This window comes from Dermacentor variabilis, chromosome 1, assembly GCF_050947875.1.
Source record: "Dermacentor variabilis isolate Ectoservices chromosome 1, ASM5094787v1, whole genome shotgun sequence".
Lineage (NCBI taxonomy): Eukaryota > Metazoa > Arthropoda > Arachnida > Ixodida > Ixodidae > Dermacentor > Dermacentor variabilis.
The window spans coordinates 24,914,646-24,924,921 of record NC_134568.1 but is presented as its reverse complement, the minus strand read 5'-3'; the positions used below and the strand labels follow the sequence as shown (position 1 = coordinate 24,924,921).

Here is a 10,276-nt window from a genome sequence, read left to right as displayed (position 1 = left end):
TGTAAATCAAAAGGTTAGAGCGGACCGAGCAAGATGAAACATCTATCTCAGCTCCTGTACTATGGAGGAAAGCTACCTAAACAAATGACATGACTAGGAATAAGAGAGAGAGAGAGAAATTTATTTACAGAAAGGCAGAGAGGTTGGCCTGAGCTATAACTTGCTCTGGCCTGCTTCTCTACTCTGGGGCAAAGGGACGGGGAGGGAAAGGGCTGATGAATGATGATGGTATAAGGAAGAGATGCGTATATAGAAATTCACAGAGTTGTGGTATCTCTAATGCCGTGCGTCCAGCCCAGTGGCTTGGAGAAAAGCTATAGCGGCTCTTGTTACCAGGGCTGCGCTGGTTGCATTAGGCCAAGGACCTAAAAGAAACTCGTCCGATAGCGGTCTCTCATGGATCTTTGCTATGGAAGAGACACGTTGCTGTCGTTCTTGCGCGTACGCGGGACATACGCAAATTATATGTTCAAGTGTTTCTGGCACCTCACAGCATTCACAGTTTGAGCTAATATGACTGGCACCTATCATATTTTTATAACGGTTGGTGAATGCGACACCAAGGCGAATCCGGTGCACCATGCTCGTGTGGTTTCTTTTGAACTTGTGACGCATACGAAATCTCATTTCTTGGTCCCATTTCTGTAATCGCTTGTGTCGTCGATCTGGTTGGGTCCAGTGTTCCAACGCAGAGTTGCGGTTTACGCGACAAAGTAGGGCGTTTGTGTTTGTTCGTCAGAACGGAATGCGTACTTCACAAGCATTATCTAAAGCAGTTTTCGCTTCAGCGTCTGCCTGTTCGTTCCCCATCACGCCACAGTGTGATGGTATCCACTGAAAGGTGACATTGTGCCCATTTCTAGTTGCGTGGTCGAGATACTCTGTAATTTCTATAGCCATAGAATAATACGGGCCCCGTCTGAGGACACAATCAATCATTTGCAGAGCTGGCTTGCAATCGCAGAATATCGTCCATGCGTGAGGAGGCTCCTCGGAGAGAAATCGAAGTGCCTCCCGGATAGCAATAAGTTCTGCGGCAGTTGATGTTGAGCTATGGTCTAGTTTAAACCGCCGAGCGATGATCATATGTGGAATGACGAAGGCTGCAGTGGAGGCATATGGTGTGACAGAGCCATCGGTATACACATGTACAGTATCTTTGTACTCTGTAGAAATGTGCAACAGGGTGAGTTGCCTGAGGCCAATAGATGCAACGAATGACTTTTTAGTAATTCCAGGGATCTGCAATGTAACGACAGGTTTCGGCAGAACCCACGGGGGTATTCTCGGAATACAGTCGGGAGAAAATCTTGGCGGCAAAACACTCTGATGCCGCGATATAGTCCTTGAAAAGCTGGAAACTGGGTGGGTGGTAGGGAGCGATGTCCGAGGATGATGCCTGTGTCGGGTCAACACGCGATGATAGTAGTTTGGCCAGGTCAGTGTCTGTAATATCAATGTCCACATCGTAGATGACGCCTGTCGTCGCTTACTTGCCGTATGTGGGGAATGCGCGAACAGGAATGCTTCCCAACTGAGTGATGTTTTTCAGTATCTGCAGTATTGTCGGTGTATTGACTTCCACCGAGAGAATGTTCTTTCGAGCGTTTATACGTATTTCTTCTACTTGACCATGGGCAGTTCGTTCAAAATATTCCGACAGGCTCTGCCTGTTCAGTGAGTTGAGGTTGCCTGTTGTCGTTGCTGGTACATATGCAATAGTGTATGATTGCTTGCCACTTGCCTTTTTCGTCGCCTGGCGACTGGTCGGTGATGTTCTTCGTATCTTTCTCTTCAGACGTCGGCTTAACACCACGGTAAAATCGCTGTCCGAGCCCATCTCATCAGTAGAGGAGCCATTAGATGACTCAATCGGGACCATGCTGGGGTCGAAGCGGTCACTCACGTCACCGGCATAATGAACTGGCCGTTCAGGACCAAACTGCTGGGCGGGGCTTGGGTCCCCCATTGCAGAGGATGACGTCCCCCAGTTTTCTTGTCACTGATTGCAGAGATCACAGAAAATAAAACAGAAAATGCAGAGAGCTCGAAGCTGAAGCTGCTCGCTACGATCACTCGACTAGGAATAAAGTTGTTATTGACTAAACTTCCTCTCCTCTTCCTCTTCGTCTCGAAAGCAAATAATTGGCGCGTATCTGCGAAGGCTGCCTGTAAGCCATACCCCTCAAAACAACGATTTCCTTCGGGGAATATTGCGCCCTCTATCGATTTCAATGGATCATATTAAGGTCTACTCTTTATCACTCCTACGGTATCACTGTTTATGAGCATGTACCTGCATGTTCTGCATGTCCGCGTGGCCCAATGGATAAGGCGCCTGATTCCGGATCAGGAGATTGCAGGTTCGAATCCTGTCGCGGACGTCGAAACTTTTTTTTCTTGCTGATGACACAGCACTGCATTTATGGAACGCCTGTGGTTCCTAGACGTGGGGCCGAGTGAAATAAGCGCATTATTAGGCATCAGGTAACCACAAATTTTAGTCCTGTCATGGATTTTGTGGGTGGAAGATTTTTTTTTTGTTGGACTGGTGCGGCTTTTATCTTCATCCAACGTGCAGAATATGCTGCTACATGTCCGCTTGTCTTCATGGGACGCCCCTTCAGACCACCGTCTTGCTCCGAGGTAGGTGACATGAGCTACATCGCAGTTGTTTAAGCGGCCTAGCAGGGTTGTGTTACCAATAATTTTTCATGGCGCCCAATCAGGATATCAATTACTGATGCCTTAGTTGCCAGCATGTGCGATTGTGTTGAATATATTTTTTTATTTTATTTTTCTGATAGTGCAGATACGCGGGGTAGTGTTGAAATTTTCAACGGAGCATTAGCCATCTGTTGGGACTACTGAGTGATGCGTACAAGCATTCTTTATCCTTCCTATTCCATAAAAAGGGATAAAATTAGGCGAAAAGTTACGGCTCAGTAACCTGAACGTGTTCGTGCGTTTCCTACCCACAGTCAGGACAAGGCTCGCGCTGTCACTATAATATGTATCACGTAACCGAATGTACACATTAGTCCATGGCTATGTAATTAAATCACGACGCTTCTTTTTTTGCAGTTTGTCCTTCTGACGGGTACTAGATAAACGTGTCTCCACACCGTTACTGGAGTTTTGTTTAGGCAATCTGCCCACCTACATTGTTATCTAATACATCGGCAGGACGAATGCTTTGGGATTAATGTAGTCCGAGTCCCACAGACTCATCCCCTTGCGATTATCATGTTTTGATATGCTTCAATCGCGAAACAATGCACAACTATCGCCTCGCGCCCTACTTCTTTCCCGCGGACGCCGTTCTTCCGAGCCAGCTTGGATTCGCCTAGGGACACACAGAGCAAGCAGCTTTCTCCAGCGAAGTGCCTATGCACAGGCGAACAAAAATCTCTAGAGGTTGCATGGCACATTTCGGTTATTTTTTCGTCCATGCGCAGTATTGGGGCGAGGACTTACGGAGTCCCATGTGTCGGAAGCGCACCCTTGCCTAGTATGAGGTATAACGCGGCGCGCATTTCGCTTACGGCGCTCTATAAAAACACCACGCGGCAGCCCTCCTGGACAGTTCTGTAAGTGCCCTCAAAATGAGGGAAAATTTTTTTCTGTCAAAATGGTAATCTTGAGCAAACTGAAAGCACGGAACCGTTTACAGACGCTATCTGTTTGCCGAAGCGCATTGTAGCAGCAATGCACGCAACAACACGCACCATCCAAACATCAAATTCAAGAACATCCGTTGACGTTATATATGAAGAGCTGCGGGCAGTCCGACGTCGCGTCGAGAGGAAATACAGGCGAACTAAATTGATATCAGACTTGAGGACGTCACGCCGTGGGCAAAAAAAAATTCAAAGATACTTAGACAAGCTCGACAGACAACGTTGGAGGACCTTTTGCACCAGCTTGGACCCAAGAAAACCGTTGTCCACAGTATGGCATGTTGTACGAGCACTACCATCTCCTCCACAACAGCTACGTCCCTTCCGAGCTTTGGCTATCATCCAGACGCACAGTGAGAAGGAAATCGCGGAAGATTTCTGCATACACCTCTCTGGATCTACAACATCGGTAGCTTCAGTGCTCAGGTGTGCTCCTCCAAAAATGAACGATCGTCTCGACCTCCCATTCACGCTGCAAGAGCTACGTGCAGCGATTTCCGCTTCAAGACACTCATGTGCGCGTGGTCCTGATGGCATTACCTATTCTACCTTGCGCCATCTAGGCCCTCGAGCGACTGAAGAGCTCCTGGCTTTATACAATCTCTCTTGGTCCTCGGGAAGTGTGCCTGCACACTGGAAGACAAGCAAAATCGTGGCATTATTGAAACCAGGCAAGACACCCCCATACTATGCTTTCCTACAGACCTGCGGCGCTTGCCAGTTGCGTAGGTAAAACCATGGAACGCATGGTTTTGACTCGCCTGGAGTGGTTTTTGGAGAAGCGTAATATATATCCAGACGCAATGACAGGTTTCCGAAAGGGTATGTAGTCAATCGACAGCGTCATTGACCTAGTAACAACTGTTGAACATCAGAAACGCCGCCGTCGATGAACGGCCGCTGTCTTAGTTGATATGAAGGGTGCTTTTGACAACGTTCTACATGATGCAATTTTAAATGCCCTAGAAGAATGTGGCGTCGGGGGACGTATGCATCAATGGATAGCCACCTATCTTGAAGAGAGAACGATATTCATGACAACTCCAGACGGTGAAACAAAGAACCACCCCGTGTGTATCGTGGAGTGCCCCAAGGAGGTGTATTGAGCCCAACTCTCATTGGACTGGTAAAAGAACACGCGTGCACAGTCTCGGTCTCTATGTACGCCGTTGACATCTTTATATGGACCACGAGCTTAACGCGCTTGCAAGTGCAAACGAAGCTGCAGCGTGCCGTGTCAATAACGTCGACATACCTAAACATTCGCGGACTGCTGCTCTCACCGGAAAAAAGTGCAACCATGGCATTTACACGGAAGTCAATGGCCTGCTACCCCGTTACGATTGATGGGAAGATTATGCCTTCAGTAAACCACTAAAGTTTCTCCGAGTCATCATCCACCGTGACTTATCTTGGTCGAAGCACCTCTCTGGATTAAGAAAAAAGCTGGACAGCTTTACTCAGATCATTCGACATATGTCTGGAAAATCATGGGGGCCATCCAAGTCATCTCTTCTGCAGCTCTACCAGGCACTTTATGTTGGCTACTTCCGCTACAGTGCTCCTGTACTTTCTCGGCTTAGTACAACTGCTGTACGCACACTTGAAAGTGCTCAGGCTCGCGCACTGACAATTTGCCTTGGACTACCACGATGTGCGTCTACTTGGGGCACTATTACAGAGGCACGTGCGTGCCCAGCTCGATTTTACCTGCAACATGAGCCATTGCGAGTGCATCTAAGGCTACTGACTAGACACAGGAATCATCCACTCACGAACGTCACAAGCGTACGGTCTGTGTCCGCCTACTCAGAAGCCGTGTTGCCGCAGCAAGACTTATTGCCGTCGGACTGCCAACTGTATGACATACCCGAGGTTCCACTCTCTACGATGGCAAAGCCAACGGTCAGACTTTCAATCCCTGGAATAACGAAGAAGTAGAAGATACCGCTTGCTGGGGCTCAAGCATTTCGTACTATCATACATTGCTTACATGTATGGATATTACGAACATGTTTTTACAGATGGTTCTGTGACACAGACCTCTTCCGCGGGGGCCTACACGGCGCCAGGAAAGGGGATCGCACAACGGTTCAAGATAGGACACAGGACGTCGTCTACAGCAGCTTAGTTGACCGGAGTTCGAGAAGCAGTTCGCTGCATACTGCAACAGAGTCTCGAGAAGTGGACAGTGTTCTGTGAGTCAAAACCAGCACTGCAACTCATCAGCAATTATATGAGTGACAGAACCGCATATAGTCCTCTGGTTTATGGCATCATGTCTCTGCATGCTGAGGTGTCTCATTCCGGGCATACCATCGTGCTGCAGTTGATTCCTGGCCATTGTGGAATAGCTGGAAACGAACAGGCTGACGCCGAAGCAAAAAAGGCGCACACTGACGGAACTATTATAAAATTTTTCCCGGTATGACATTAACGTCTTGCTCCATACCTCTCTTAAAGCTTCTACGGCGCGACGTTGGGACAATCCCGAACATCGACAAGAGCGCCTCCATAAACTTTACGCTGGATTACAATTCCTGCTTCCAGTTCAGTTGCGGAGAAGCCAGGAAACACTCATTCATCGATTACGACTGGGTGTGGCATACACCAACCGATACCTTCACAAGATTGGACAAACACGGGACCCTGAATGTAGCGTCTGTCACACTCTCGAGACAATAGCTCACGTACTTTGCGTGTGCCCACAATATGCGGCCGAATTAAGAACACTCAAATCTACAGTTGACAGCTTGGACTTCCGCCCCTTTTCAGAAGAAAAGCTTTTGGGCGCGTGGAGGACTTTTCACTGTGCCCAACGTGCCATAATATCACTTTTGAACTTTTTGAGTGAGACTGGTTTAGACGATCGCCTCTAGAAGCTGTGAGACGGGCAGTTAGTGCGAAATGTGTTTGCGCAATAACTTTTTGTGACAAGATTACTTTTTGTATGGACAAGATTGCTCTTACGTGTATTGCGTCTACAGTGCGCCTCCGCATATAGGACATCGTGTATATAGTATCTCATTGTACCATAACATAATCACCCGCCACCTACCTTTCCCTGTATTTCCCACTACCCCTTTCCCTAGTGAGGAGTAGCAGGCTAGAGGCATGCTCTCCAGGCCGACCTCTCCTCCTTTCTCTTCATTAAAATCTACTCCTCCTCCTCCTCCTCTTTGCCGAATACGTACAGTGAATGTTCACTGCGCCTGGTCGACGAGATGGAGCCCCCCGAACGGCTTTTTGCGTGAAATGCATGAAAAAGCTGAGAATAAACTATTTCAAATATGCTGTTATAGTGGGCTGTCTGTATAACCGAATGGAGCATAACAGGAGGAAGCCTCAATGATCGCACGGGTTCGCAGCGACCGACTACGCGTCTTCTTGCATGTCCGCGCACTATATTTCGCTTTCACTGTGTCATGAGCTTTAGGCCGCAGAATCTGAGCATTTGACAGTACACAAGCAACCATTGTTGCGTGGACGCTATCAGAGCTGGTCAAAAATAATTTCGTTATAGAGACTTCGACGCCTACGGTGAGTGTGATATCCCGTGGCGACGACTCAATCTTCTTTTTGTATTCTTCTAAATTCTTCGACGTTTCAATATTATTTCTAAGGTTGCGTCGCACTGTATGCTTATCGGTCTTCTCAGCGTGCGATTTCGCGCTGCTACTTTTTCGTAATCCAGTACATTAATTCATAGCACAAACATGACCATATGTTATGCCTCTTATTAATGTGCTTCTGACGCTGCCTTTCCATTACAATGTACTTGCCAGTATCTAGCATCAACAAGTTCATAGTTTGTAGGGCGCGAGAGCCGATCTGTTGTGGCAGAGTGGCCGAAAATTCCCGAGCAGGACGTCTAGGTTCGACCACTTGTGGACTACGCACGCTCGCCGCTGTACGAACTGTCCGGCAACCTGCATCTTATTCTTAGGGCGCTTGCAGGACCCACTTTCGTCAAAGACTCCACTCATTTCATTGAGCAAATAAGAAGCCTCTGCATTGACGATGACGAAGTCATGATCTGCTTTGACGAAAAGTCAATGTTTAAATGCGTGCCTATTGACTATGCGGTCGAGTGCTGGAGGAAACTTCTCGAGGCCTACTCTTCTTTGCCCGAACGCACACCAATCGAATACCACTAAATTTACCGCCTTCTAAAATTTTGCCTCGAAAATGCGTACTTCATCTTTAAGAAAGAGTATTACCAGCAAGTATTCGTACAGCGATGGGAGCCTCTGTGTCCGTCGTTTGCGCCAACATTGCTCTAGAGGATCTGGAAAGCGGCGCCTTATCAGCATTCGGGAAGCGACCAAAGCTATTTCTAAGATACATGGACGGCTGCTTCTGCATTTTCCCTCGCCGGCACGCAACACATTTCCTCGAGCACCTAAATTCCTTCAAGCCTAGTGTACAGTTCACGGCTGAAGAGTAAAACAATGGGCGAATTTACTTCCTGGATGTTCTTGTAGAAAGGACTTCAAGCGGCTTGAGGACTAGTCTGTACAGAAAGTCAACGCACACGAGAACGTACCTGAGCTTCGACTCGGCGCACCCCCTTGGGCAAAAGCGATCCGTCCAGCAGCATTCTTTTCCTGGACATTCCACGTCTGCTCCAGCCCCACGAAACGTAGGCAAGAGCTACAGGTTGTGAAAAGGAACCTGTTGATCAATGGTTACCCTCTACAACGGTCCAGAACGCAGTAGCGCAAATCAGCGAAGCTCCGCCGTGAAACGGCGAAAGAAACAGTGAAGCGCGTGGCAGTACCCTACACAGTGGGAACAAGCAATGCCCTTGCACGAATTTTTAAGGGCTACGGTATTGAAATCGCGCACGTGCCTTCCAGAAACCTTGGCCAACAGCTAGTTCGCGCAAAAGACCCTTTCAAACACACGGACTACCTGGGAGTGATATATAAGATACCATGCAAGGAGTGTGACATTTAGTACATCGGCGACAGCGGAAATTTGAAACGGCGCTTGAAACAACACATGAATGACGGGCCACACAGCCTGCCGATGTATTAGATATCAATGTAGCTGGGCAGATTGCCTAAACAAAACACCTGTAACGGTGTGGAGACACGTTTATCTAGTACCCGTCAGAAGGACTAACTGCAAAAAAAGAAGCGTCGTGATTTAATTACATAGCCATGGACTAATGTGTTCATTCGGTTACGTGATACATATTATAGTGACAGCGCGAGCCTTGTCCAAGGGCCACACAGCCGCGAACGCCCTGGCGGAACATTACGAACTAACTGGACACATCATTGATTGGGACTCGGCAGCCATCTTTGCAAAAGATACACACTTATCTGCCCGTTTGCTTTTAGAATAATTTTACATCCAGTCAACTGGATACACGATAAAAAGGACGCGGGGTAATCTTGCCGAAATATACACCCGAACGCCGCGCCACCTCACCCATAAGCAGCCGCTCGCCCATGCTTACATCTTCATGGTGACCAAGGGACCCGTACGGGGCCCGATACGCGTGTTCTTTATTTTTCTTTTATTTTTGGCGAGTGCACGTTTTCTGGCACCAAACTTTCGTTTTCAGCTCGCTTCGGCGCTGCCGGAGCCGGAGACGCGGCCGCTGTGTCCACGTGATCCCTCATGCCACGTCACGCGGACGGTGGCGCCAGCTTGTCCAATGGTGGAGCTCACCCCCAATAGGGAGCAGAGTGGGCGTGACCTTCAGGTATTTGCAGGCACGTCCTCTCTAGTGCGTTTTGTAGATTGTAAACGAAGTTCGTTGCGCTGCGACGTCCATCGAGCAAGGCCCTCGGCCAGAAATATACGTTCGTGCAATTATCCCGCCAGGGCACAGCAGGGCGGTGCGGTTCAGAGCGGTGTAGTGGGAGAGGTTCGAGAGAAGGAAAAGTGCGAGATCATAACGTTGAGTACCACAGTGGAATGTATGTACACGCAAGTGGCATGATTTTCGTCGTGTCTGAAAATGTCAAATTATGCGGCATTCAATCAATTCGCAGAAGTGCTCGCACTGTGTTTAGATGCACGACATAAAGCCCCTAAAGAAGAATCCAATTTTTTTTCAGACGCCTTGTACAGCTGGATTTGTGCCGGTGGTGCGTTTACCACGTGTTCGCTGTTTTACAAGTACACCGCGCCTAGGAGGAGATGTATAGAAGATTTAAGTCAGCTGAACGCTTGTACTGACTTAAATTATCCATGCATGCATGCAGGACACCTTAAGTTGTGGTCAAAAGGGTTGAATATCTCTTTGTCTTCCTTCCCAAGTCTCTTCACGCCATTTCTAGCCCGTAGGTGTCGAACGCAGGGGGCCATAAGCGAGCGAGCGTGACATTTCTGGAACAAATTGCTCACTTGTGAACCTTATATTTGCCGGTGAGTACCAGTACGAATTTGATAAATTATACTTACAATGGCACAGCGAGTTCTCTGAAACGCGGCCACTCCTGCTCGGATGGACAAATGTACAGCTGAGCTACACCTCTCTGAACACCGGACGTGAGGATAGATTTAACTTCGATTTCGCCATGCGTGGCGTGAGACATGCATGATTAAGTAGTGGCTTCTCTCCTCTATATAGGTTGTCC

The 10,276-nt window shown here is 48.1% G+C and overlaps 1 non-coding gene across 1 annotated transcript; it reads left to right on the top strand.

The window, feature by feature from the left end:
• The first annotated feature begins 2,311 nt into the window (after positions 1-2,311).
• On the top strand, positions 2,312-2,384 carry TRNAR-CCG (transfer RNA arginine (anticodon CCG)). Its single transcript has one exon. It is a non-coding gene; the product is annotated as a tRNA-Arg (tRNA).
• The last annotated feature ends 7,892 nt before the right edge of the window (positions 2,385-10,276 follow it).